Source organism: Pongo pygmaeus, chromosome X, assembly GCF_028885625.2.
Source record: "Pongo pygmaeus isolate AG05252 chromosome X, NHGRI_mPonPyg2-v2.0_pri, whole genome shotgun sequence".
Classification (NCBI taxonomy): Eukaryota; Metazoa; Chordata; class Mammalia; order Primates; family Hominidae; genus Pongo; species Pongo pygmaeus.
In genome coordinates this window covers 139,345,610-139,365,489 of record NC_072396.2, presented here as the reverse complement: position 1 = coordinate 139,365,489, position 19,880 = coordinate 139,345,610, and the positions used below count along the sequence as shown (strand labels likewise).

General features: G+C 44.1%; 1 protein-coding gene and 1 non-coding gene across 5 annotated transcripts in view; both read left to right on the top strand.

Annotated features, from left to right (window-relative positions):
• Nucleotides 1-1,281: 1,281 nt before the first annotated feature.
• LOC129025486 (U6 spliceosomal RNA) lies at nucleotides 1,282-1,385 on the top strand. The gene has a single exon (XR_008497242.1). It is a non-coding gene; the product is annotated as a U6 spliceosomal RNA (small nuclear RNA).
• Nucleotides 1,386-4,320: 2,935 nt separating this feature from the next.
• The window catches only part of MOSPD1 (motile sperm domain containing 1), a 28,003-nt gene continuing 12,443 nt past the window's right edge, over nucleotides 4,321-19,880 (top strand). For 2 of the 4 annotated variants that reach the window (XM_063660322.1, XM_063660321.1), the window contains exons 1-2: nucleotides 4,414-4,508; nucleotides 14,790-15,046. The gene's annotated coding sequence lies outside the window, so the exon portion shown is untranslated. Of the gene's footprint in view, nucleotides 4,509-14,789; nucleotides 15,047-19,880 lie in introns of all 4 variants that reach the window. The other 2 variants (XM_054472708.2, XM_054472709.2) reach the window with 2 other exon arrangements.

The window sequence follows — 19,880 nt, the reverse complement described above, 5'->3', positions numbered from 1 at the left end:
CTCCCAGAGGCGGGAGACGTGTCTCCTTTTGGAAATTCAGTTGTTTTTTATGGCACCATACAATTTTTCTATACTGGATTATTATTATTATTATTATTTTTTGAGATGGAGTCTCACTGTGTCGCCCAGGCTGGAGTGCAATGGCGGGATCTCGGCTCGCTGCAACCTCCGCCTCCCGGGTTCAAGCGATTCTGCTGCCTCAGCCTCCCGAGTAGCTGGGATTATAGGCGCCTGCCACCAGGCCCGGCTAATTTTTGTATTTTTAGTAGAGACGGGGTTTCACCACGTTGTCCAGGCTGGTCTCGAACTCCTGACCTCAGGTGATCTGCTCGCCTGGGCCTCCCAAAGTGCTGGGATTACAGGCGTGAGCCACTGTGCCTGGCCTTCTATACTAGATTCTTAAGTGAGCTGTACCAGTTACATTTTCCACAACCGCATATTATACCACAAACCAGTCTGACCTGCAAGGGAAGTACAAGCATTGGTCCTTTTGCAACGCCCTGCTGCCTAACCAGTTTGTATTTGCAAAAGTGACACGTGGCCAGGTTAAGTTGGAGATGTCCTAGGGAAGGGTGGATGGTTGTTGTATGAGGCCTTGCCTAGGGTCCTTTCTGGGCCTACTTAGGGCTTCAGATGCAATGGAGATGAAGGATTTTATTTCATCAAATGGTATTAATGTCATTTCTGGATCAGGCATTGTGCTGGCATCCTGAAGAATTCATAGTCTAGGTAGGAGAGAAAGGAAGATATACATGTGGCTAGTGATTACCTAAGTTAAGATGAATTGTAAAGCAGAATAAGCAACATTCTATGGTGATGGAGCAGGAGTTAGTAGTTCTCATGGAAGATCCTGGAAGGTTAGTGGAGGGAGGAGCATTTCCACTGGGCCTTGAAAGATAAGTAGGTATTCCAAAGACAGAGAAGGGCATTATAAATTGAAATCTGTGAACAAAGTTATCAGAGGCATGAGCTTAAGGAAGATCTACTGGCAGCCTGGGTGGGGCAACTGGGAAGAATTCTTTGGGCCTTTTTCTTATGGAGAGGAGATCAGTCAACACTTCACCTTACTCTTCCTCTGAGCATCAATACAATTTAATTTTGAAAATTGTGTCTTTAATTATACTCCAAGGGGCCTATGGAAGTTACTGATAGTGTGGCCTCCTTTTAAGGGAGAGTATTTGAGGTAGCCAGTGCTGGTTGAGTTGTCCCAGACCCTGCTGTCTTCCACTGATGGCCAAATGTATTGGGCTAGAGTATAGGGTACATAAGAAGAGGATTGCAGTGCTTTCTTGGGCAGCACATATACTAAAAATGGAACAACACAGAGATTAGCATGGCCCCTGCACAAGGATGACAAACAGATTCATGAAGCATTCCATATTTTTTTAAAAAGAACAAGAGGGTTGCAGAGATCCTGAGCAAAAAGAACAAAGCTGGAGGCATCACACTGCCTTACTTCAAAGTATACTTTGATTACAAAGCCATAGTAACCAAAAGAGCTTGCTACCAGCATAAATACACACCTGTAGACCAATGGAACAGAATAGAGAACCCTGGAAAAAGTCCATGCATTTACAGCCAATTCATTTTTGAAAAAAGATCCCAAGAACATACGTTGGGGAAAGAACAGCCTCTTCAATAAATGGTGCTGGGAAAACTGGATAACAATATGCAAAAGAATGAAACTAGACCCCTATCTCTCACCATATACAAAAATCAAATCAAAAGAAAGACTTAAATCTAAGACCTGAAACTATGACACCACTAGAAAAACATATTGGAGGCTGGGTGCGGTGGCTCACGCCTGTAATCCCAGCACTTTGGGAGGCTGAGGTGGGTGGATCACTTGAGGTCAGGAGTTCAAGATCAGCATGACCAACATGGTGAAACCCTGTCTCTATTAAAAAAAAATACAAAAATTAGCCAGGTGTGGTGATGGGTGGCTATAATCGCAGCTACTCGGGAGGCTGAGGCGGGAGAATCGCTTGAACCCAGGAGGTGGAAGTTGCAGTGAGCTGAGATCACGCCATTGCACTCCTGCCTGGGCGACAGAGCAAGACTCTGTCTCAAAAAAAAAAAAAAAAAAAAAAAAACCATACTGGAGAAATGCTTCAGGGCAAAGATTTTTTTGAGTAAAATTGCAAAAGCACAGGCAACAAAAGCAAAAATAGATAAATGGATTACATCAAGCTTAAGAGCTTCTGTACAGCAAAGGAAACATTCAACAAAGTGAAGAGACAATTTACAGAATGGGAGAAAATATTTCTACCCATTCATCAACCTCTCTTCAATACACCCTTCTCCCATCCCCTTCCCAGCCTCTAATAACTACCAATCTACTCTCTATCTTTATGAGATCCACTTTTTTACTCCCACAATGAGTGAGAGCATTGAATATCTGTCTTTCTGTCCTTGGCTTATTTCACTTAAGATAATGACCTCCAGGCTGGGCGAGGTGCCTCACGTCTGTAATCTCAGCGCTTTGGGAGGTCAAGGCGGGCGGATCACATGAGGCCAGGAGTTCAAGACCAGCCTGGCCAACATGGGGAAACCCCGTCTCTACTGAAAATACCAAAATTAGCTATGAGTGCATGCACCTGTAGTCCCAGCTACTCGGGAGGCTGAGGTGGGAAGATGGTTTGAGCCCAGGAGGTTAAGGCTGCAGTGAGCCAAGATCCCAAATATCTTTTCTCATTCTGTAGATTGTCTCTTCTCTTCGTTGAATGTTTCCTTTGCTGTACAGAAGCTTCTTAGCTTGATGTAATCCCATTTGTCTATTTCTGCTTTTGTTGCCCGTGCTTTTGCAGTCTTACCCAAAATATCTTTGCCCTGTCCTGAAGCATTTCCCCAATATGTTTTTCTAGTAGTTTCATAGTTTCAGAAGGAATGAGAGCTGGTATTCGATACTTCAGTAGGGTAACTATAGTTTACAGTAATTTATTGTATATTTCAAAATAGGTAGAAGAGAAAAATTTGAATGTTCTCAGTATAAAGAAAAGACAAACTTCTTTTTTTTTTTTTTTGAGATGGAGTCTCACTCTGTGGCCCAGGCTGGAGTGCAGTGGCGCGATCTCGGCTCACTGCAAGCTCCGCCTCCCGGGTTCACACCATTCTCCTGCCTCAGCCTCACTAGCAGCTGGGACTACAGGTGCCTGCCACCACGCCTGGCTAATTTTTTTGTATTTTTTAGTAGAGACGGGGTTTCACTGTTAGCCAGGATGGTCTCGATCTCCTGACCTAGTGATCCGCCCGCCTTGGCCTCCCAGAGTGCTGGGATTACAGGCTTGAGCCACCGCACCCAGCCGGAAAAGACAAACTTCTGAGGTGATGGGTATCCTAATTACTCTGATTTCACTGTTACACATTATATGAAGATATCAAAATATCACCTGAACTCCAAAAATATGTACAACCTCTATTTTTTTTTTTTTTTTTGAGAGAGCATCTGACTGTCACCCAGGCTGGAGTGCAGTGGCACAATGATATTGGCTCACTGCAGCCTTGGACCTCCCAGATTCAAGCGATTCTCATGCCTCAGCCTCCGGAGTAGCTGGGACTACAGACGTGCACCACCACACCTGGCTAATTTTTGTATTTTTAGTAGAGATGGGTTTTGCCATGTTGGCCAGGCTGGTCTCGAACTCCTAGCTTCAAGTGACCTGCCCACCTCGGCCTCTCAAAGTGCTGGAATTACAGGCGTGAGCCACGGCGCCTGGCTAATTTTTGTATGTTTAGTAGAGATGGAGTTTCAGCACGTTGCCCAGGCTGGTCTTGAACTCCTGACCTCAAGGGATCTGCCTGCCTTGGCCCACTTTATATACCATGCTAAGGTGTTGTAGGTACTGTTGAGACTGAAAGATTTTAAGGAGAAAAGTAACGTGGTCATGTGTACATCTTAGATCGATACCTCTGGCTGCTTTCTGGGAGATGGTCGACTGAGGTAAGAGTGGAAGCAGAGTTCAAACAGGAGGCTACTGAAGGAGTCCAAGCAAAAAGTCATGGGGCCTAAACAGGTTCTGAGGATGGGGTGGAGCCAGAGGCGGTCAACAAGACATGTCTCAGAAGTATGAATAGAAGCCACTAGCCTTGAGTACTCACTGGGTGCGTGTGTGCAGGAGAGTGAGACAGGACAGGAGGCAAGAGGGACTGCCTAAGGAGCGCAGAGAGAGATGGCCCTCTGTGAGAGCCTCCAGTCTGTCTCTTCAAGGGGAGGCGGGAGGGGAGGGGCAGATCAGAGGACAGAGAAGGAAGAATTTTAGAGCATGAATGAAGAAACCCCAAGAGGCCAGGTGGCAAGGCCGAAGCCCCGCCCCAGGCTCCGGCCCCGCCCCCAGCCCCACCTCTTCTTCCTCCCGCCTCCCACCCCCGAGCCGCGGCTCATCCTCGAGGGCGGAGAGAGGTGGCATTTGAGTCCTCCGGTATCCCAGCAGGCAGTGCAGCCTAGAGACGCTGACAAAGGAGCGGAGGAGCAGTCGCAGCTGCTTTCCGAGGAAGCCGGTGTTGCCGAGGTGAGAGTCCCCCACCGTCCCGTCACCCACTTCCTCTGACTTCGGGAAAATGTGGAAGTTACGTGGCTGAGAGCCCCCCGCCGAAGAATGACCCATCCCCACAGTCGGAGCTTGGCTCTGTGATTGACAGCGGGGCTCCGCGGCGCCGGGATGCGGGTGGGCGGCGGGGAGGAGACGGAGGGGATCCTTTCCTGTCCCGTGTGTGACTGGTGGTGGCTCCGCCGCCCGCGGCGCCCGGCCCCGGGGTCTGGCCAGCTGGTGTGTGGCTCGCTCCTGCCCGGGCAAAGGCAGGCTCGGGAGCCTCTCGGTGCCTGCCCGACGGAGTTCGGTTGCCCCGGGGATGCGGCTCTAGGGACAACTCTTCGGTGGACGCACCGAGGACGGCTGGGGGAGGGAAGTTGACTCCCCGTTTGGGGTGACACCGTCCTCGCCCTTCCTCTAGCCTAGCCGGTTGCCCCAGCGAGCAACTGGAAGGAAATCGGCAGGGTTGGAGCGAGGCGTCCCGGGATAGCCTCAGCTCTGCTCTTTGCCTGGAGGGAGATGAAAGTAGGGTGGAGAGGCGGGGAGGGGAGAGCGAACGCCTTCTTGGAAAAATGGGGTAGGGTGTAGGGGGTGCGTGGCTTGTATCCTTCCCCCTCCCTGGACCTCTGCACGGATCTTGATGGTTGCACCAGCTGCTCTGCTGTAAACAGGCTCACATGACCGGTTTCACATGGAGCGACCGGTGTGGGGACGAGGGCTGGGAAGGCTGGGCCCCAATCAGGTGGAGCTGAAGTCCTAGGACAGTCCATTTTGTACTCCCTGTCCAGCCCTCCTCCCCTTAATCAATGTTCTGCGGTTTCCCCCTTTGAAAGAAAGTAATTGACATCTGCCCTCTCCGGCAGAAGTAGCAGATCTGCCCCAGTAGAATCTGAGAGATCTCACGTCGGGGAACGAGAGGACAAATGCTAAGTGAAAATTGACCTTTGAGGGAGATAAGAAGAGGACTCAAACGTGAAAAATTGGGTCCTTTGGATCTTTCCTAAAAAGCAGTCCTGTTCTTTTGGAGTGCATTGCATTCTTAATGTGAATTCCAGACAGAAAGGAGAAAGTCTACTTTTTCAGGCTAGGCACACATGGGATTTAATATTCTTGGTGAATATCTTGTCCACACTTATTCTGAGTACTGGAAAATCTCTTTGCCTAGAAAAGACTATATACAGGATATTGAATATGGAGTGGATACCAACTTTTAGATTACACTTATGGTTGGTAGTGGGAAGTTTGGAAAACAGGAAACGGCCAAATGTGTCTTTCAAGTTGTTCACGTCTACATACCCAATCAGGATGCGAGATTAAACTAGTTTCTGAAGCATTTCTTGAACTCTTAAAACAACAGGTATACCTAAATACTAGGAGAGTTGAAATTTTGGAATTTTTCAACTCTGTAAGGGATAGCTGTGATAGATTCTCCATACATGTATTAATAATATATAATTAAATGTAATGGACAATATTCAGTATAAAGTTACTCCTTTATAGGCAAAAATAGACAATAGAACAAATAGCTTGTAAAACAATGCATGCTTCTTCCTTAAATTGTTTACGTACATTTGCTTCCCAAGTGTTTTATTTTTCTTTTCTTAAAGAGCTTTTACATTTAACTCCATTTTCTGAAAACTAACAGTTAAGAAATGATCAGAGAAGCTATTCCATTCCCTAATAGGTCAATAAAGTAATTTTCTGCTATTCTTTTTCTGTTTTTAAAGAAGTTTAAAATGGAATATATAGACATTTTACATGTCTACAAAAATATATATGTTTTTTGAGACAGGGTCTTGCTCTGTCACCCAGGCTATAGTGCAGTGGTGCAATCTCAGCTCACTGCAACCTTTGCCTCCTGGGCTCAAGCGATCTCCCACCTCAGCCTCCCGAGTAGCTGGGATTACAGGAGTGCACCACCATGCCCAGCTACTTTTTGTATGTTTAGTGGAGACAGGGTTTCACCATGTCTACCAGGCTGGTCTCGAACTCCTGACCTCAAGTGATCTGCCCACCTCGGCCTCCCAAAGTGCTATGATTACAGGCGTGAGCCACCATGCCCAGCCAACTTTATTTTGTATTTTTAGTAGAGATTTCCCAATGTTGGCCAGGCTGGTCTCGAACTCCTGACCTCAGGTGATCTGCCCACCTTGGCCTCCCAAAGTGCTGGGATTACGGGCGTGATCCACTGTGCCTGGCCAAAATTTTTTTTTTTTTTTTTTTTTTGAGACAGAATCTCCGTCACCCAGGCTGGAGTATGCAGTGGCACAATCTCGGCTCACTGCAAACTCTGCCTCTTGGGTTCATGCCATTCTCCTGCCTCAGCCTCCCGAGTACCTGGGACTACAGGCGCCTGCCACCAGGCCCAGTTAATTTTTTGTATTTTTAGTAGAGACGGGGTTTCACCGTGTTAGCCAGGATGGTCTCGATCTCCTGACCTCGTGATCTACCTGCCTCGGCCTCCCAAAGTGCTGGGATTACAGGCATGAGCCACCATGCCTGGCCAATTTTTTTTTAATTAGCTGGACATGGTGGCTTGGCACCTGTGGTCCCAGCTACTTGAGAGGCTGAGGTGGGAAGATTGCTTGAACCCGGGAGATCAAGGCTGCATTAAGCTGAGGCCATGCCACTGCACTCCAGCCTGGGTGACAGAGGGAGACCCTGTCTCAAAAAGAAAAAAAAAGTGGGGAGTGGTGGCTCACACCTGTAATCTCAGCACTTTGGGAGGCCGAGACAGGTGGATCACCTGAGGGAGTTCAAGACCAGCCTGGCCAACATGGCAAAACCTCATCTCTACTAAAAATAGAAAAATTAGCTGGGCATGGTGGCAGGCACCTGTAATCCCAGAGCTTTGTGAGGCCGAGGCAGGCGGATCACCTGAGGTTGGGAGTTCGAGACCAGCCTGACCAACATGGAGAAACCCCGTCTCTACTAAAAATACAAAATTAGCCAGGTGTGGGGCGCATGCCTGTAATCCCAGCTACTCAGAAGGTGGAGGCAGGCAAATCGCTCGAATCCAGGAGCAGAGGTTGCGGTGAGCCAAGATGGCACCATTGCACTCCAGCCTGGGCAACAAGAGCGAAACTCTGTCTCAAAAAGAAAAGAAAAAGAAATAGGAATTGCACCCTGCAAAATTCTCATTAGGTATATTAACCATATAGGTTGACCTATACCTCTTTTCATTGGGAAATTGAAGATGGCCTCAGCTAAATCCTGCCTCCAAAATTAGAAATAACAGCTTCAGTTGACTTTCTTGACCTTCAGGGCAGAAAACAAAGTCTGATTCTTTTACTCATTCCAGGTTCTTCCTGAATTAGGCAGACTACGTTATTAGTGATGAAGTTAGAATTTTTTTTAAAAAGGAAGGCTCTAGCAGTGTCTTACTTTAGCAGTACCTTGGTTAGATCACCAGAACCAATGTCTGGTTTTCAGCTTTTCTAGGTTCAAAATTTCATTGGCACATCAAGAAATTGTCAGTCTCACTGATTGATTCACACCAACCAAACTCAAAAGATTTCTATGAGCATGAATGGCAATTTGCTAACTCTCAGTGAGAAGGAGAACTGCCAAACAGACCAGAAGACTCATGTATAAGCCAAGGCAAGCTTTGCTATTGACTATATGGAAACACAAAAGAACTTGCTCTTGACTTCCCCTTTTTCCAGGTTCTATAAGGACCACTTTTTTCAAGCCTAGCAGTCAATATATTCCACACAATTACAGGTTTCTTTTATATAAAAACCATTTCAGTTACACCTTTGTATGGATATATCCTAGTCACCTGGTTGAATTGGGTCACATGTAAAACATCTCTAAAATCTGTTTCTTCTCCATTCCTGCAGCCTTAGCCTAGGCCCTCGTCATTTCTGCATGCCACATTCATTCAACAGTTTTTTAATTTTTTATGGTAACTACTCAGGAGTCAGGTGTTGTGCTTGAATGGTCAATGGCAACCCCTCTCCAACTTCAAATCTTAATTGGTCAGTTCTGTGCTTAAAATCCTTAAGGCCAGGCAAAATGTAGGTTACACTTGTAACCCCAGTGCTTTGGGAGGCCAAGGCAGGAAGGTTGCTTGAGGCCAGGAGTTCAAGACCAGCCTGGGCAACATAGCGAGACCTTGTCCCTATATTTAAAAAAGAAAAATCCTTAAGTGGTTTCCTATTGCCTGCAGCAGTGGTTCTCAAAGTTTAGTGTGGATCGGAATCACCTGGAAGACTTGTGAAAACAGATGGCTGGGCCCCAATCCCAGAATTTCTGATTCAGTAGGTCTAGAGTGAGAACCAAGAATTTGTGTTTCTAACAAGCCAGAACCACTGGCATAGGGAATCAAGTCTAAACCCCCAAATGTTAACAAAATCTTGCACAATCTGCCTCTAACTTACCTTTCTAGCCGAAACTTGCCCCTCTCCCCATATTTGCTATTTTTAGCCATATGCAGTGCCAAAGCTCATTTTAAGCATCCCTTTCATGCTTCTACACACATTCTTCCTGGAATTCACCCAGCCCTCCACTTCTACTGCAGACTAGCCTTAAGGCAGATGATCACTTTCTTTATGCTCCCAGAGCACTTTATATCTATCAGCAGTTTAATGCTGCTCACATCATATCTTTTCACCTTGTCTCCATATTCCCTAGCACAGTGCCTCGTATATAATAAGTGCTCAGGAAATGTTTGTTGAGTGAATCTGTGATTTTTTTTTTTTTTTGAGACAGAGTCTCGCTCTGTTGCCCAGGCTGGAGTGCAGTGGTGCGATCTTGGCTCACTGCAACCTCTGCCTTCTGGGCTCAAGTGATTCTCTTGCCTCAGCCTCCCAAGTAGCTGGAATTACAGGCGCCCGCCACCATGCCCAGCTCATTTTTGTATTTTTAGTAGAGATGGGGATTCGCCATGTTGGCCAGGTTGGTCTTGAACTCCTAACCTCAGGTGATCCTGCCCACCTCGGCCTCCCAAAGTGCTGGGATTATAGGCGTGAGTCACCGCGCCCGGCCATGAATTTGTGATTCTAAAACTTCTGAGTGTTACATGTAGCAACATATATATATATAATCATATAATATGGATTTTGCTTTGAGAATTGCGCATCTTGAAATGAGGACATACCGATATGTTGTAAAACATGGAAACAACACATTAATTATAACCGGGTTGTAAATAACACATTTGAAAATATGAATTGTTTTCAAAGAGACATTAGGGTATTCTTTTTTTAAAAATCTTAAAATGTATACTACTCAACTTTTAAATCTTGAATATAGAATAGCCAATCACTACATATTATTTATAGCAGTCAATCATATTAGTTAAAATAGCAAAGCATACCAAAAATCTAGAAAATATATAAAAACAAAAGTGCCAAATATTAAGCAATGAACATTAAAGTAGAAAGTAAACATTAGAACGTCACTTGTTATGACTTTAGGAAAATGCCAGCAATTAAAAACCCTAATAAACACTACTGGGAATTCAGAGGAGGCCAACTGAGTTTATGAAGTGGGAGGGAAGGAGGTTTTAATGCTAGTGAGACTAAAGGAAAATAACATCGCTCTTAACGATTTAGTATTTAGTTGGTCATTGGCAAGGATTGCACAGAGTATGGAAGAAGGAGATAGCCCCTGTGCCCAGATAAAAGGGAGCTGACCTGAAGGTGGAGCTGGGAACCTTAATCAGAGTAAACAGCAAGAGCCAGGGAGAGATAGTTAAGTAGCTGGTACACTGTGACCAAGCAGATGGGTCACCAGTTTCTGGGTGAAGGCTGTACTTTGAATCATCCTTAACTGTTTTCAAACTTCCATCCACTTATTTCACTTGCTTCTTGCAGCCTCCTCTTTCTTTCTTTTTTCTTTTTTGAGAATGAGTCTCGTTCTGTCGCCCAGGCTGGAGTGCAGTGGCAGATCTCGGCTCACTGCAAGCTCCGCCTCCCGGGTTCACGCCATTCTCCTGCCTCAGCCTCCCGAGTAGCTGGGACTACAGGCGCCCGCACCACCATGCCCGGCTAATTTTTTGTATTTTTAGTAGAGATGGGGTTTCACTGTGTTAGCCAGGATGGTCTCGATCTCCTGACCTTGTGATCCGCCTGCCTCGGCCTCCCAAAGTGCTAGGATTACAGGCGTGAGCCACCGCGCCCGGCCTGCAGCCTCCTCTTTCTAAAAACAGGTTGCGGGGTGCAAATGAGAAAATGCTATGAAAGTGGTTTCAGTGCTCCTTAACGGTCTCTAAGTTTTGTATCTATGGGGTAAAATGGATTCCTGTTTGTCTCAAAGTCTTATCTTTTCATTCCTCTGGTCAATGCAACGTGAGGAAAATGGAGAAAACCATCATACTTTGGGGTGCTGGTCTCCTTGGATTGATGGTAGTGGCAGGCATATGTGAATATCTCAGTGTTTATGCTTCTTTTTGTGTCAAAGTAGTTTGCAAACTGGTCACAAGGTGGTGTGCACACATAAGGTTTTCTTTATAATTTCATTCAGGATTGTTTTTCTGTGCCTTTGGTACAGGGGAGGAAGACAAGACAGTTTCCTGTATCACCAGATCTCAGCTGTGCTCTCTGCCTGTGAGGTCAGAAGTGTATTGGAGCCTCAGATTTCTAAATGCTTGCTGGCACAGTTAGGCACTGAAGAGCCAGGGAAAATCAGAGGGAAACAGAAGGAGGGGAGGGGAGAAGAGGGGAAGAGAGGTAACTGGGAGTGCTGATTCTCTCTGCTCTCCTCTTACCCCAACCCATGGTGAGCAGCCACTTAAGATTTACTGCTCCTCTAATTAGGATCCCTTGCTTGTCTTGTATAGACAAAGTGTGTTCAGCTATGACGGGCGAGTGGTGGGGGGAATGTTCCTCAGTGGAGGAGACAGTTATTAGTAGACATCTGTAGGATAACTGATAAGCTTTTAGCTATCTGCTAAGTGCCCAGCACTGACCTTGGGCCTGTGAGGGGTGCAAAAAACAAAAGCATCCCACCAAACAACAATATGGCATTATACCTAAAATCTAACTAAGGAGTCAAAATTAATGCACACAAAACAAATGTCAAAATATTCCATTCTGGCTGGGTGCAGTGACTCATGCCTGTAATCTCAGCACTTTGGGAGGCCAAGGTGGGAGGATTGCTTCAGTTCAGGAGTTCAAGACCAGCCTGGACAACATAGGGAGACCCTGTCTCTACATAAAATTTTTAAAAACATTAGCGAGGAGTGGTGGCATATGCCTGTGATCCCAGCTACTTGGGAGGCTGAGGTGGAAGAATCACTTGAGCCCAGGAATTTGAGGCTGCAGTGAGCTGAGATCGTGCCGATGCACTCCAGCCTGGGTGCAACCTCCGTCTCCCTGGTTCAAGCAATTCTCCCGCCTCAGCCTCCCGAGTAGCTAGGATTACATGTGTGTACTACCACGCCCAGCTAATTTTTTTTGCATTTTTAGTAGAGATGGGGTTTCGCCATGTTGGCCAGGCTGGTCTCGAACTCCTGGCCTCAAGTGATCTGCCTGCCTCGGCCTCTCAGAGTGCTGGGATTACAGGTGTGAGCCACTGTGCCCAGCCAGGGAAGGGGAATTTGAATTAGGTTTTGAAAAATGGGTAAAATTTTGCTGTCCAGAGAGGAAGAATGCAGCAAACCTTCGTTATTAATGCCCTGATGAATAGTTCCTGACAACTATAGCTGTTTCATCATCAGGAAAATAGTGTGTGCCACTCAGTAAGTGAAATTGTCTCTTGATTTTTCTTTATAAAACTGAAAAGGAAACACAAATGAAGATAATGCAGACTTAGTTGTGACTTGAATTTTGGATCATCCTTTGAGAACTCTGATCTTCTTGATAAGCAGGGACAATTGCTACAGATTAGGGCATGTGTGGTAGTCAGCATCAGGGAGGCAGGACTTTTTTTTTTTTATTTTTTTGAGATGGAGTTTCGCTCTGTTGCTCAGGCTGGGGTGCAGTAGTGTGATCTCGGCTCAATGCAACCTCCACCTCCCGGATTCAAGCAATTCTCCTGCCTCAGCCTCCTGAGTAGCTGGAATTACAGGCATGCACCACCATGCCCAGCTAATTTTCGTATTTTAGTACAGACGGGGTTTCACCATAATGGCCAGGCTGGTCTTGAACTCTTGACCTCAGGTGATCCCGCCCGCCTCAGCCTCCCAAAGTGCTGGGATTACAGGCGTGAGCCACCGCGCCAGGCCGAGGCAGGACTTAATTGAGACATAGAAGGGATGACTGTATAAGGAAGTGTAAGCCTGGAGACCAGAGTTCTGCCACCAATACCCTGTGCAACCTTGGATAAGTCTCTTAACCATCCTGGGCCTGCTTCTCACATCTGTCAAATGAGAAAAGTGGGAACCAACTAACTCTGACTTGGTGTGCACTTGACTTTTGGAAAGCAACCTCATAAACCGATTTGCAATAAGTTTTTACCAGTTTAGTATATAATCTGTCCCCTGGATTTTTGCACTTTATCATTTTGTAATATGGACTGCAGCAAAGAGAAAGTGTTAGTCTCCAGAAAACTATCAATTCAAGGCAGGTGTTACATCTTATGTTCATTGGCACAGTTGCTAATATTGCTCTGTTGACCTGGTGCTAATTCTTCCCTAATTTCCACTGGTTGGCATTTAGGACACAATTTATATCTTAGCCAAGATAAGCTGGGCGCTGTGGCTCACGCCTGTAATCCCACCACTTTCGGAGGCCGAGGTGGGCGGATCACGAGGTCAGGAGTTCAAGACCAGCCTGGCCAGCATGGTAAAACCCCGTCTCTACAAAAATCCAAAAAAAAAAAAAATTAGCCAGGCGTGGTGGCGTGCACCTCTAATCCCAGCTACTCGGGAGGCTGAGGCACGAGAATCGCTTGAACCCGGGAGGCAGAGGTTGTGGTGAGCCAAGATCGTGACATTGCACTCCAGCCTGGGCAACAAGAGCGAAACTCCGTCTCAAAAAAAAAAAAAAAAAAAAGTGATCAATGGGAACAGAGATAGGAAAAGAAATAATAGTAAACTGCTCAAAAATTATTAAACACTTCTTTCATAGTAACAAGGAGATAGCCTATTCATGATTCATGGGAAAATGTGTACATGTTCAACTCACAAAGAGAAAGCTTTGAAATGAAAAAGAATTTCTACTATGCCATTATTCAAAGATAGTAAAAGTAAAATTTCTACTTTGACCTCTGTTGACTAACTTCTTCTTAAAGTTAGAACCAAGAGTTTAGCATTTGTCTGTGTGGTTAATTTTGACTTCCCAGTCAGATTTATGAACGATTTCATACTCTTTTAAAACAAATAGTTTCACATTAGAGTTATACATGTTCTTAAGTTTGCAAGTTATCTTAAATCTTTTTCTCATTATGTTTCTGTTGCATGTAAATTATTTTAAATAATCAAAATTATTCTATTTAGCCCATAGTTTAAGGTGTTCAATATGTTTTTAGAGGATTATAAACTAGAAAATACAGTTAACAGAGATTTTTCACATTGTTTCTAAATTCCCTCTTGTGTTTCAAAACAGGCACCTTTTTCAAAGTAGGCCCTAGTAGAGTTGTTACTTAATTTGTTTTTTTTTTTTAAAGTATTCGGTTTTTTTTTTAATAAGTATTCAAAGATTTCAGAATTCAAAAGATACGAAAGGATATCCAGAGAAAAATTCCTCCCACCCCCATTTCTCTCTCCAGGGACAAACGTGGATATCCTTCCAAAGAATTTCACCCATACCCAAGACAATAGGTTTACATATTCTTATCTCCCTTTTTTTTTTCTTTTTGAGACAGAGTCTCTCTCTCTCGCCCAGGCTGGAGTGCAGTGGCGCAACCTCGGCTCACTGCAAGCTCTGCCTCCCGGGTTCACGCCATTCTCCTGCCTCAGCCTCCCGAGTAGCTGGGACTACAGGCGCCTGCCACCACACCTGGCGTGGTGTATTTTTTTTTTTTTTTTGTATTTTTAGTAGAGACAGGGTTTCACTGTGTTAGCCAGGATGGTCTCGATCTTCTGACCTCATGATCCGCCCGCCTTGGCCTCCCAAAGTGCTGGGATTACAGGCGTGAGCCACCGCACCCAGCCTTATCTCCCTTTTTATACAAATGGCAGCATGCGTTACACACTGCACCTCTCCTTGCATTTCTCACTTAACACTACCTCTTGAAGATCAGTCCATCTCCAACTACACAGTCTCCTCTTGATATCTGGTATCCCAATGAATGGATAGACTGTACTTTATTTAATGAATCCTCTTTTAATGGACAGTTGAGCTGTTTCCAATCTTCTTTTTTTTTTTTTTTCAGATGGAGTCTCACTCTGTCTCCCAGGTTGGAGTGCAGTGGCATGATCTTGGCTCACTGCAACCTCCGCCTCCCGGGTTTAAGTGATTCTCCTGCCTCAGCCTCCCTAGTAGCTGGGATTACAAGTGTGCACCACCACGCCTGGCTAATTTTAGTATGTTTAGTACAGACGGAGTTTCACCATGTTGGTCAGGCCGGTCTCGAACTCCTGAACTCAGGTGATCCGCCCACCTTGGCCTCCCAACGCGCTAAGATTACAGGTGTGAGCCACCTCGCCTGGCTTGTTTCCAGTCTTTTGCTATTAACAACAAAAAACTAGCTCTTACTGGGTGCCAAGTTCTGTTTCATATTGTTTCACATAAATCATTTAACCCTCAGCACTGCAGAGAAACCTTTCACCTACATGACTTCACACAAAAAGGGGAATATATATGCCAGATAAATCTCTAGACGTACAATCTCTGGAACTGAGACTATGTGCATTTAATTTTGGCACATGTAATGGTTATGCCAATTCACTTCCCCACAAGCAATGTAAGCACATGCTTGATCGTTCCCATCATATGCTATCAAAATTTGAGTTTTACTAATGGGACAGGTAAAAAATTGTGTCATAGTATTGCTTTAGTTTGGATTTCCTTTGCTGTGAGTGAGGTTAAACATCCTTTTGTAAGTTCAAGGACAATTTCTATGTCCCTTTTCTATGAAGTATTATAGTTTACTAATTTTTTGTTTTAGTTTTAATTGGCAAACAATAATTTAATATACTTTTATATTGAGTTGTCTTTTTCTCAGTAATTTGTAGGCCGTCCATATAGTAGGGAAGCTATTGCCTGTGATATGAATTGCAAATGTTCTTTTGGCTTTGCTTATAAAGTTTTTTTGCCATGCAGAGTTTAAAAAGTTATACAGATGAATTTATAATTTTTTGTTTGTTTCTGTCTTCAGGAACAGTTTTTCATTTGTTTGTTTGTTTTTTTCCCAAGACAGATTATTGTTCTGTTGCCCAGGCTGGAGTGCAGTGGCACAATCTCGGCTCACTGTGACTTCCATCTCCTAGGTTCAAGCAGTTCTCTGTTTCAGCCTCCCGAGTAGCTGGGATTACAGGTGCACGCCACTATGCCTGGCTAATGTTTGTATTTTTAGTAGAGACGGGGTTTCACCATGTTAGCCAGGCTGGTCTCAAACTCCTGACCTCGTGATCTGCCTGCCTTGGCCTCCCAAAGTGTTGGGATTACAGGCGTGAGCCACCGAGCCCAGCCTTCAGGAACAGTTTCTTTTTCTTTCTTTTTTTTTTTTTTTTTTTTTTTTTGAGATGGGGTCTCACTCTGTCACCCAGGGTGGAGTGCAGTGGTGCGATCTTGGCTCACTGCAAGCTCCACCTGCTGGGTTTCAGTGATTCTCCTGCCTCAGCCTCCCAAGTAGCTGGGACTACAGGCACACGCCACCACGCCTGGCTAATTTTAGTATGTTTAATAGAGACGGAGTTTCACTATGTTGGTCAGGCTGGTCTCGAACTCCTGACCTCAGGTGATCCGCCCACCTCAGCCTCCCAAAGCACTAGGATTAAAGGCGTGAGCCACTACGCCCAGCCAGGGACAATTTCTAAGTGAAAAAAAACACTTTGGTTTCTGTTTTTACATCATTGTTAGAAAGCCTGAGGTTTTTTTGTTTATTTGTTTTTCTCATTGTTTCTTCTAGAGTATTTATGGCTTTATTATTATTTTTTAATTTTACTTTTTTAAAAAAGCTTTTATCTGTTTAGAATTTTCCCTGATTAAGGAGTGAAAGATAAATTATTTTTTTTCTAGATAGATACCTGATTTAGCCAACATTTATTGATTAATCTGTCCTCCACAAATCAGAGATACCACCTTTTATCCTAAATTAATCCTCATCTCGACAGAGTTTTAGAATGAGATGGTGCATATAATTTTGTGATACCAAATTTGGATGTTCTCTTCCTAATGCTTCCTAAGATAGTAATTATACAGCTTACCATTTTTTATTGAAAAAAAAAAAGAGAACACATCAAACTTCTGAGAGCACATTATCCCAATAGAAATGTGTATGCTTTTGAGTAGAAGAAATAAAAATGCAAAATTAGAATTATTTAATCGGAAGCCTTTTAGAATAATCTTAGTTGTTGTTGTTGTTGTTGTTGTATAAACCCAGGAACTTGATAATCTTAGTTCTGTTTTATTTTATTTTCTTTTTTCGAGACAAAATCTCAGTTTGTTACCCAGGCTGGAGTGCAGTGGCGTGGTCATGGCTCAGTGTAGCCTCAATGTCCCTGGACTCAGATGATCCTCCCACCTCAGCCCCCTGAGTAGCTGGGACTACAGGCATGTACCACCGCCCCCAGCTAATTTTTGTATTCTTTGTAGAGACAGGATTTTGCCATATTGCCCAGGATGATTTTGAACTCCTGGGCTCAATAAATCCTCCCACCTTGGATTCCCAAAGTGCTTGGATTACAGGCATGAGCCACCGCATCTAGCCTTAGTTGTATTTATTTGAAGTGGACAGACAGTATAGTGGAAAGAATACTGGACTAGGAGGCAGGAGGCCTGTCAACTTTGGTTTTTTGTTTTATTTATTTATTTATTTATGAGACGGAATTTCACTCTTGTTGCCCAGCGATCTCGGCTCACTGCAACCTCCGCCTCCCAGGTTCAAGCAATTCTCCTGCCTTAGCCTCCCGCGTAGCTGGGACTACAGGTGCCCGCCACCACGCGTGGCTAATTTTGTATTTTTAGTAGAGATGGGGTTTCTCCATGTTGGTCAGGCTGGTCTCAAACTCCCGACATCAGGTGATCCGTCCGCCTCGGCCTCCCAAAGTGCTGGGATTACAGGCGTGAGCCACCATGGCGCCAGGCTTCAACCTTGTTTTTGTCTCAGTCTGGTCTCTTCATAATTAAATAATAATAATAACAAACACTTAGAACATTGCCTGGCCTTTAGTGTTATTCAAGAGCTTTACATACAGTTTATTAATTCGTTCAGTCTATATAATTAATAAAAAGTTTATAATGTGTTATGATTATACAAATGTTAGATATCTTTACTAAGAAAATGTTGATAGGCACTTTCAGCTCAGTCAAAAAAAAAAACCACATCTGACACTTGTTAATTACATTCATGCTATAAAGTATGGAAATAAAGTGGAATGATTATCTGAAGCAGCCTATGCATTAAGTGCCTTCCTTTTTACCTTCATGTTTCTGTGCCTTTGTTGTTCCCTTGGTCTGAATGCTCTCCCCTCAACACTTAAGTGTGTACCCTTCTTTTCTTCAAAGACCACCTCACATATCAACTCCTGGCCTTTCTTCTTTTTGAGATAGAGTCTTGCTCTGTCACCTAGGCTGGAGTGCAGTGGTGTGATCTTGGCTCACTGCAACCTCTGCCTCCCGGGTTCAAGTGGTTCTCCTGCCTCAGCCTCCCAAGTAGCTGGGATTACAGGCACCCGCCACCATGCCTGGCTAATTTTTGTATTTTTAGTAGAGACGGGGCTTCACCATGTTGGCCAGGCTAGTCTCAACTTCCTGACCTCAAGTGATCCGCCCGCCTCAGCCTCCCAAAGTGCTGGGATTACAGGTGTGAGCCACTGCGCCCGGCCAACTCCTGGCCTTTCTTACAGGTAGAATTATTTATGTAGTCTTCTGATTCTCTAGCACCATGTATACCATGGTATCCTTATAAGCATCTATTATAATAGAAGTAGCTTCAATATTTTTGCTTGTCAATTAGACTTGAACTTCTTGAGAGTAGAGCCTGTGCATTATTCATCTTTGTATCTCTGCTCAGCTTCTGACATAGTTCTTGGCATATAATAGATGTCCAGCTGAAAGAAAAGAATAAACATTTGCATATATGACTATATAGCTCCTATTTGATAGAAGTTGGAAAGGCCTCTATCAGAATCAGAGCATACAAGCCTCAATAGCTGGTAAAACCAAATCATTCATTCGTTTTATTTCTCTTCGAATGTATGAGAACCTGAACTTGAAACTGTTAAATGGCTTATAGTCTATTTTAAAGGTGTGATCTACGGGGTAAAAATCAGATATTTTCTCTGATTGTACATTTTAGCTTTTGCATTTTATTTTTATTTTATTTTATTTTTTATTATTATTATACTTTAAGTTTTAGGGTACATGTGCACAATGTGCAGGTTAGTTACATATGTATACATGAGATAGCATTGGGAGATATACCTAATGCTAGATGACAAGTTAGTGGGTGCAGCGCACCAGCATGCATTTTATTTTTAAAAGCTATGTTTCAATTGTGGGGGCACGCCTGTAGTCCCAGCTACTCTGGAGGCTGAGGCAGGAGGATTGCTTGAGGCCAGGAGTTCAAATCCAACCAGGGCAACATAGGGAGACCCTGTCTCTTAAAAAAAAAAAAGGGCACACTTGGTGTGCTTGGTAAATAAGAATATTGATTAAAATGAGATTAGGAAATAACTACAGAAACATCACGCTTATCAGGCATTCAGACTTCTGTCAGTTATAGCTATCTGGAACATATTCAGGAACCCAGAGGGAATCCAAAAAAGCCTCTGAAGTTGGAGAATAGCTCTCACAAAGCATGTGTACTTGATGTAGGAGGGAGAGGCACAGTGCCACTCACATGCCAAAGCCCTACTTACTGACTTCACATTTTCATAAAAAAATTCCAAGGACTGCTTAGCATGTGTGGTCATTCGGCCTCCTTTCAAGACATTTTAGCTTGTTTCTGGTTTCAGTAGAAAAAAGATTAAAAGAACTCTCCCACCCATGCTGCCAAGAAGGCACTAAATAAAGTATTGTTGACATGAGTGTAAAAGTGATTCTCATGGTTTTCTCCAGAAATCATGGAAACTTACTTTGTGTTTATTTTTTAGTCTTTAAGAATTCTGCTGGACTCATGCAAAATCAGTTGTGACGATACTTAATTCTACTTTTTAAAAAATCTGAGGTTTAAAAAGAGCGATATCCCTTTGATCTCACCTCTTTGAAAGGGGGTCATTAATTTGAGAAAGACTTCTTTATTCCTTTGAGTATTTAGATTATTAATCATAGGTTGAAATCCTCAATGTGAAAGGAGCAT